General features: G+C 38.7%; 1 pseudogene; it reads left to right on the top strand.

The window, feature by feature from the left end:
- Window positions 1-1,706: 1,706 nt before the first annotated feature.
- LOC149217676 (uncharacterized) lies at window positions 1,707-2,846 on the top strand (annotated as a pseudogene).
- Window positions 2,847-9,920: the final 7,074 nt, after the last annotated feature.

Here is a 9,920-nt window from a genome sequence, read left to right on the forward strand (position 1 = left end):
TCGGCATTTATATATTACATAAAATATTTGTGTTTCTGTAAAGGTCCGTTGTTTTAGCCTCTGTTTTCTTTTTAAAATTTGTTATCATTCAATAATGTGAAGCATGCTTTGTCAATGCAAATTGTGTATATCAGATTTTCATGTTAAAAAGGTTCTCCAACGATAGTGAGTGCACGAAGAAGACTGGATTTTTGAAAAAAGGAAAATGTATCTAAAACCTAAAAGCACGAGGGATGGTTCAATTTGGTTCGACCTGTTGAGGCATGAAGAGGGGAAAATCCACAGGATGCTTGACGCTGACGAAGTACCAGCTTCCCCACTCTGAATGCTTAAAACGCGGACAACTGAAAAGGGAAAAATCCAAGGGGTACCAGCTTCCTTGGACTGAAAGACTAAGAGGGCAGATGGAGACTTCTCTTTCCGGAAAAAAAAAAAAAAAATTAAAAATTACAAAGACTGAGACACTACCCTCGCAACGGACCGAAACTTTCAAACTGTTTAATGTGCTAATTTTTTTTTGAAAGATGCATCAAAATGTACTACTCTATCACCCCAATTATGGAATTTCATTTAGCTTAACCAACAGCTCTTCTCTCTGCCATTGAATTAGTACTCCAGTTGTGTTTACAAGCTAAAGGCAAGTCTTTGGTTTGTCAAATTTTGAAAATTTCCCTCAAGTTTTGCCTTGTGCCTGTTGTAACAGAAGTGATTGACTGATAAATTTTATTTCAAATGTGATTACAAAATAATTCTGTCGAATTTAAATTTAATTCTCTGGAGCTCTAACTGCCTGTTCCTGATTTGGATTAGATTTCAACTTGTGAAGCAACAGCTGGCTATATTGAATTAATCCGCATTTTTCTCAACCAAAATAAAAAAGTGTAGTCTTTGCTGATATCAATATATACTACAACTTAGAGTAATTCATGCCTAAGTCACCTGGTCGATGTTGCTTTGTCAATGGATTAACCACCGCCAATTTTGTAAATGCGTTGATCTCACCTGGAGTCAAATTAAATGAAGTACATCCATAGCACATTGTTCTCAAACTATTTGATTAAATGCTTAACTGAAAAAGATGCAAAAATCAGTACTTCTTGGAGCCATTTCACAAGAAGGAATCTCACAATCGCGGATGGAAGAGGACTAGTTCTCTTATTCTTTTTGGCCGAGTTCTGTTCGGGATATGCTTATCAATTGAATTGTGGAGTTCGAGTTGTGTAGAAATGGACTGGTTCATTATTGAGATGCCGACAGCTGAGTTTGTAAACTAGAAGAAATACGTTTTCTCTCTGTCCACGAGCAACATCATCAACTCTTGATAAAACGAGTTCTGGACAGCATACCCTAAAATGGGGCGTATTTTATTTTGGGCTGAGCATATGAGTTTGTTTCCTTTTGCTATGCATACAAGGCAAAACCGTGAAGTCATTTCTGAGTAAATACTCGTTGGAATAAGTAAAAATACAGGGCAAAACGAAGTTCTCGGGTGCTTTTGACAACCAAACCAGTTCAATTCCTCGTACTAAATAATTATTATTAGTATCATTATTTCAGATTCTTTTCATTTATTTTCAATGAGGGCAGGGAAATTGCTCTGGGAAGGCTGTAGCTGGAACACCTTCGGAGGAAGCACATCTGCTACTTATTACAGGCTTAAGGGCTTCAAGGGGAAGATTAGCTTCTGCCATTGCATGCACTCTCAAATGGAGAAGTACAGAGTGGAGTCTGCTAAATGTAGGGAAGCTATCATCTCTAATCCGGCGGAGTTAGAGAAGAAAAAGATCGCCATTAAAGCTGCTGGTCCTTCTAAACTACAGGTAATTGCAGACTTTGACATGACACTTACAAAGTACTGGGTTGATGAGAAGCGGGGACAGAGGCACTCATGCCCTCTTGAAGCAAGGAAAACCTGAGTATGATCTCAAGCGGAGAGAAGTACATGATTATTATTACCCATTAGAAATTTTTCCTACAATTCCAGTTGATGAGAAGACAAAGCTCATGGAAGAGTGGTGGGAGAAGACTCATGCACTTCTTATTGAGGGTGGTCTGACCTATGCAGCCATCAGGAACTCAGATGCAAATTCTGTAATTGATTTTCTAGATTATGTGATCCAGTTGTTTGAGATTCTTGAGACATTATTGAAGAGGTTATGCGGCAGAAACTTAAAAGAAATTTCAAGAATATAGAGGTGGTTTCAAATCGTATGGTCTTCGATGACAATGGAAATCTCACTGGGTTTAGAGGCAAGACAATTCACGTCTTAAATAAGAATGAACATGCCCTTGAAATGGCTGCCCCATTCATGGAAACTTGGGCAGCAGTGATGTGCCTGATGACAGTGGTGCTTCTGGTGTGAGGAATAGAACAAATGTCCTGCTACTCGGGGATCACATTGGAGATCTTGGCATGTATGATGGCTTGGAATTTGAGAATCGTATCTCAATTGCATTTTTGAATGACAATGTTGAGGAATGGATGGAAACTTACAAGCAGGCTTTCGACATTGTCTTACCGAATGATGCCTCCATGTGGGAAGTAGTGGATCTTGTTCATGAATTATTTTCGTAAATTCACTGGGAATTTCAGCTTGCACAGTCTGCAAACCAAGTGAAGATCTATTTGTCAAATCTCAGGTGAGGCTTTTTGTGAGCTAGGTCATGGTAGCCAGAATGAGAAATTCCTACACTGAAATCAATTATATGTTATTGTTTGAGGTTAGGTCTATATATAGCAGTTGAATCTCTGACGTCAATGTTCACCCATGCCTTCCATTTTAATTCCCACCCTATTGCAATTTCAGATTGGCAATGTTGAAAACTAACCTGGACCGTGGACTCGATGGAGTTAAACATTATTGCAACAAATGTTGAGGATACATTAGGAAGGGTACTTTTTTACGAGAATGTCTTGTGAACATGCCAATTTTTTATTTTTTATTTGGGAAACATGAGTAATTTGATTTTAGAGAAATCCCCACATAGCAAACAAAACTAGTTATGCATGCATGGGCCCATAGGCATCAAGGGTTCAACTTGTGCTCTGATACCAAATGTAAGGACCACATTGAGACTATATACATTTTTTTTTTTTTAAAACAGCAAATACAACCAAAAAAGAAACGCATTGAAATTCAAATTTATTTAGCACACACATTCCTGCCACTCATTTCAGGAAACATATCATAACATTTTCATACTTTTAACTAAGATCAATAGTAATCAAATACATATGTACCGTTCACCAGAAGGCGAGACTCCACTTGCTCTGCTGTTGCTGGTATTCCCTTGTAGCTGGTCACCTCCGCGAGTGAATGATGATGCACTTGATCCGAATGTGAAGACCCACCGGTTAACCTCCCAGCCTACTCCTTGGGTACTCTTCTTCCCTGCGGACCCCCGAGCTGCAATGGGGTTGTACAATGGAGGAAAGCACTAGCTGGTAGAGGAGAGCACACCTTGGCTCCAGAGTCCCCTCTCTAAAATCCTCTACCTCACCAAACTCACTATAGCTTCGTAATCACTGCTCTGACATCATCTCATCCATCCAACAATAGGATTCCCCCCAAAAAGTCCCCTCTCCCATGGCTTGCCCCTTCTTTTATAAGAATCCTCATAGATGACACTTGGCATGTCATGCATAAATACATATATATATATTTTTAATTTAATAGCTTGATTATTCACCTACCCATGTGTCACTCTCTCATCAAGGGTCACCCAAAATTATTTACTTAACTTTTTATTTAAAACTAATATTTTCCTCACCTCACAAGATTCCTATTTCTTCTCCTAGTTGTCTCTTTATTCCCCCCCTTTTATTTCTTAAATTGTGTTGATTACTTGAAGTCAATTAATGAGTCAAGATTTTATCCCCAATCTACTCCCTAATTTAACTCAGGTTATCTCTTAGATGGATATTCTTATGTTGGTTTTTGCCACATGGAGGTTCTCTACATTTCTCTAAATTTAATTTATTATTCTTATTTTAATTCACCTTCCTCTTCTCTTAATTAGGTTTAATTAGTTTAGGATTAATCTTTATCCTTACAATTATGTCCCTCTTTCCCCTTTTTCATTAATTAAACTACATAATCTACCTAATATTTTCCAACAAGGGAAGGGTAGAGTTTTTAAGGTAATCTATTTTATTTCTACCTAAGATCCTCTTAACCCAAGTTCTATGTTTGATTTAATTACCTCGGTTTCTAACATCATTTACCCTTGATGTAAATTTACCTAGTTTTCATTTCTTGATTATGTTTATCAATTAATTTATTTTTAATGATTCCAAGGGTGCCAAGTTTGGTCGTGCCCTTCAAGAACTTCCCTTGAAGTTCCAAGGGTGCCACGCCTAACAATTTATTTGTGATGCAAAGGGTGCAAAGTTGGTCGTGCCCTTCAAGAAATTCCCTTGAAGTTCCAAGGGTGCCACACCTAACATTTTATTTGTGATGCCAAGGGTGCCAAGTTGGTCGTGCCCCTTCAAGAAAATCCCCTGAAGTTTCAAGGTTGCCACACCACTTGCCCTTCAAGCATCCAGTGACTACGAGGGGAAAGTATAGTGCAACGTCATAGACCACTATCATCTCTTATGTTGCCTGCTATAGTGAGACTAATGGTGTCGGGGATCAAGGAATCCGCCTTGATGCGCGCCCCCCGGTAAAATCCTCATGAGCGACCCAACTTTGGGACCTGCCCTCATGGCATCGTGATCTTCAAGGCGAAGGTGTTTCAACCCTTCCATCCCAAGTCACGGTGGGAGTGCTAGTGGGTGAGATCAGGGACACTGTCCCACCCCTCCCATGTAGTTCCATCCACTTGTACAACCCCATCACCCATATGTGAGTCATTCGGTTAAGCAACTAATCTGTGCCTGCAACCATTAACATATCATCAGAATATAGTTAAACATATATGGAAGATTCCAAGATCAACTTAGACTTTCAAAGATAAAATAATATGAATTTTCATCAAACCAGGTGTCATCAACTCGTCATATGCGAGTGCCTCTGATGGTTTCCTGCCATACTCAATAATCATTAGTAACAAGGTTTTTCAATGTTAGTCATTGTCATAATAGCATCATTAACAATTCCTAGTCATTCACATCATTGTCCATTGTAAGCCTGAACTAGAGAAAGTAGTCAACATAGGGGACACATCCATCATGGCTATCATCATTAGACATCAATGGAAACATACATGTTCATTAAGCTATCAACATCGTAACATCAATAGAAATATACCTATTCATAAAATTTATCATCATCATGCTTTTAGTAGAGAGCATACATATTCTTTACTACCCTCATTATCATAAATTCAATAGAGACCAAACTTAACTATTTAATGTTGCAATCATCAGAATACCGATAGATAAGATACATAACCATTCATGCTATCATAATATCAATGGAAAGCATTCATAAACATCACAACCATGAATATCTTAATCGCTAATAATAGTGTCATGTGCCCGGATCCTCAACCTGAGGTCCTCCTAGAATAAAGTATCTAAGATAAGGTCATATTAGGGTCAGAAAACTAGAGTGGGCACTACAGATAGGAGAGCCACTATCACTACCCTCAACCATAGATGCAATTCTGGAGTTGATGTCATAATGTAGAAGAAATTGATTGGTTAGAGCTAATGTCTATCTATCAAGGAAACGCTTCGATCAGGTCAACCATTCATCTATCACTCAAGACTACATGAGAACATCATATATTGTGTTTACAAGGGCTAGAGTTTTGTTTCTTGTTGGTCCTGGTTAGGGCATGAAGCACAATGTTTCAACCTTTACAACCTCTAACAACCTACTACAGTTGCGGCCTCCCTTCATGTTGATTTTTCCTCCTTCAACTACTAATATAAGCTTGATTCGGACCCTAAATAAGTCTCCATGTCAACTGAACTAGGTTTGCAGTCTCCTTGGGTAGTAAATTGTCTTCTCGGCCTGATGTTAAGCAGGATAAGTGTTAGGCCCCTATATTACTAGTGTAACCCCTTATGGTTATTAGTACAACCCACTTATTATATTGATGTACCCATGTAGTGCCCATATTGTTACTATTGTGCCCCATAGAAGCCCACTATCGTTATTATTGTGCCCTTACATTATTATTGTTATGTCGGCTATGATTATGTTATGACCCCTTAGACTCCTATATATAGAAAGGAGGTCTTTTCATTTGTATCATCCAAGAATTGTTCATTTATGTAATATAAAGGAGGTTGCCCCCTCGAAGAGGCTGAATTATAAGGCGTTGATCTATCTTTTCTATCTTTTCTTGAGCTGGTTTCATAACATTTGGTATCGGAGCTTTGGATTCTAGGGGTTCGCTGCTCTAAACAGGTCATCGTGGCATTTTCGCTATAACGTTTTTTCTGCGATGTTTCAGAAGTTGCAAAAAAAACCCATTTGAGAAGAAATCGCGCTGAACCTAGGGTCCAAATTTCAGAGCTTTTTGCGCTATATTTGCGGAGATATTATCTGAGGAAGTTGGTTTTTTTGCAGACTCCTGAATTACATTCCAAGCAGGTGACCTGGGGAAAATCATCATAACTTTCTCTCTGGGAATCGGATTGAAATTTTGTAAGAAGGTACAGAAATAAGACGGACTATAGTTTTTTGTATGCATTTTTTAGATCCAAATGTCGAAACAGTGACTCATGGCACGTCGTACAAGTTCGCTCTACTGAACTAGTCTATAGTCAAGTCACTGTGGGAGATTTCACATAACTCTTTCTTGGAGAATCCAATTTGGATTAGACTGGTGGCATTGGAAAGAGGACACAGAAGCTACTACAAGTCACAATTTCAGAACTTATAGATCTGAAAGTACAGAGTTACAGTCGTTTCAAGATCAAGCTCCTAAAATCAAGAAAAAGCAAGATGAGGAAGTTTGATGGCAAGGATCCGGTAAATTGGATACTTCAGATGGAGCAATATTTTGATCTACATGGTGTACCAATGTTACAAAAGGTATGTATTGCATCTTCATATTTAGAACCTGATCAATTTTTATGGTATGAAGGGCTTTGTTCTCGTAAACGACTTGTTACGTGGTCAATTTTCACGGAGGAAATGATAGCACATTATGAGGATACAAAGAGCAACACCTTCTTTAGAGCAACACCACAACAATTGGAAAGAGTAAAAGGGCTTTGTGACATAGTGGAAAGAAAAATTATGGAAACCAGGAAGCATACCCCTCACAACTATAAAGATGGAAGTGTTGTTTCTCCTAACCTTCCACAACCTACAAGGGTTACACCACAACAATTGGAAGAAAAAAGAGAAAAAGGGATTTGTTACAATTGTGATAGAAAATGCACTAAAGGTCATAAGAGTGCTGAGAAGAAATTATTTTACATAGAATATGAAGAGGAGGAAGAAAAGGATCAAAAAACATCAAAAGAAGAGGATCTACGCCAGGACCCCACCCCAGGGAAAGAAGAAATGAATCCAACCATATCTTGTAATTCATTGGTCGAAATTACCACTCCTCAAACTATCAAGATAGAAGGACATATCAAGAAGAAAAATGTTCAAGAAGTGAAAGATCACATCGAGCATCAAGAAATGAATCCGACCATATCTTGTAAAGGATTGGAAGAAATTGCCATTCCTCAAACTCTAGAGATAGAAGGACATATCAAGAAGAAAAAGGTTCAAGTAGTGAAAGATCACATCGAGCATCAACAAGAAGTTATCCAACTTTTAAAGGATAACACCACTTCGGTGCAAAATCAAACGAAGCAACAGGTAGATCAACATCGTAGTGAAAAATGTTTTGATGTAGGTTATTGGGTATTTTTATTGCTACATCTCAAGCAAGCGATTTATGAGAAGGAAATGTTGGCAATACTACATGCACTTAAAAAATGGTGACCTTACCGAATGGGAAGACTCTTCAAGGATGAGGATGTGGAAGCATTGTTTTGTGCTATTTCTATTATCCAACCAGATTGGATAAACGAAGCAAGGGATGAATGGAAGAAGGACGAAGAAGTATGGCCACTTATTCAAAAGTTGCAAAAGATCCCAATTCAAACAATATTGCCAGAAATTGAAGAGGAAGGAAAAATCATATTGGAACCTGGAGCAGTCACAGAAAAAAGAACCCGACAGCTACGAAATCGATCAATTTCAGAGTTTCTCATCAAGTGGAAGAACTTACCCGCTGAAGATTCCACAAGGGAGGACAAGAATTTTATACAAAAGCATCAAGAACTACTCAAGCATTGAGGACAACGCTTTTTGAAGGAGAGGGGCATGTTAGGTCCCTATACTACTAGTGTAACCCCTTATGGTTATTACTACAACCCACTTATTATATTGATATACCCATGTAGTGCCCATATTGTTACTATTGTGCCCCATAGAAGCCCACTATTGTTATTATTGTGCCCTTACATTATTATTGTTATGTCGGCTATGATTATGTTATGACCCCTTAGACTCCTATATATAGAAAGGAGGTCTTTTCATTTGTATCATCCAAGAATTGTTCATTTATGTAATGTAAAGGAGGTTGCCCCCTCAAAGAGGCTGAATTCTAAGGCGTTGATCTATCTTTTCTATCTTTTCTTCAGCTGGTTTCATAACAATAAGGTATGTGGCCTACTTGAGAGAGACTTCTTGTAGATGTGGATTTCTTGGGAGAGGGCTTTCACACCATAAAAGCAACCCTTAAACAATCCAACTCTTTCATTATGTCTACGGCCATCTTCAATAATAACTTGGACCTATAATACGAAATAGAAAATTCCATAACAGTCTTCAAACAAGCCATAACTTTCCTTTAACAGGTTTGGCCTCTTGCCAGAGGAACTTGGACCATCAAGTAGCCCAATCAAGATGATAATCATGCCCTTCCTCCTTCATTGGAGCTATCTTCCTTTTGCGCAATTTCAGAGAGAGAAAGATGTGTGTAATGATGATGGAGGAGACTTCCTTTTATAGGATTTAGAGAGGGGTTCTATTTGATTATGTTTACTCCAAGCTGACCTTGACAGTTTCACATGCATGGGCTTAATTTCAAAAACATATTTTTCCCTGTCCAAACTTGATGATCTTTAGGTCGATTTTGGTCCTCTCAAAAAGAGGAGTTCAATGCCACAATTATATTTTTACAAGGAGCTGTCCAAAGAGGAATTTGGTCCTAGTTGCCAATTTTAACAACTCAGGCCCAAAGGCTTTAGCTCCACAGGTGTCGTGATTGGATTTATAGAGCATGGTTTATATAGGTTGATGGGCAAACTTATATATCATGAGAAGAAGAAGGAGAATAAGGTATAGGTTCTAGAGAAGTAGGTGTAGGCCTCAGAGGAGAAAGTACAAGTTCCAGAGAAGGTCCATGTTCTAGAGGCTCAGAGGGAGTCAAGTTCTAGAGGAAGTTTTCAAGGTCAGAGGGATACTTTGCAACCCAAGAAGAGCGTGTGGTCAATGGGGAGAAAGGTTTCTTCTACATCTACCAAGAAGGAATCATGGAGAGAATGGAAAAAATTTCAGGAAAAGAAGAAGCAAGAGGCTTCTAGTGACAATGACACTTTCGAGAGAGGCATAGTCCATGCTAATGGATTGTTGTAGTTATGGGAGCCAGGAGTTGGGGGAGTGTTGCAAGTAGTGACAATGATGATGAAGAGCTACTTCCTAGTCTTGGAAGTACCTCCCTCGCTAAGAGGGAGTGTTGAGATTTGGTAGCTTGGGAGGTACTCCAAGCCTTAGGGTTTGGGGTTTGGAGGTTGGAGCACCAAAAAAATAATTTGTGGGCTTGGAACCCAAGGTGTAGGATTTTCACCCAAGCTTATGGGTGTGAAACCACTAGTGGATTTTGAAATTTGATGATTTGAGATGATAGAGGACCTCGAGAGAAGAAAGAGACAACAAAAATGACTCAAATCCGAG

Source organism: Pinus tabuliformis, chromosome 1_1 (genome assembly GCF_031772625.1).
Source record: "Pinus tabuliformis cultivar Carrire ecotype Pingquan chromosome 1_1, CPIR1, whole genome shotgun sequence".
NCBI classification, from domain to species: Eukaryota; Viridiplantae; Streptophyta; class Pinopsida; order Pinales; family Pinaceae; genus Pinus; species Pinus tabuliformis.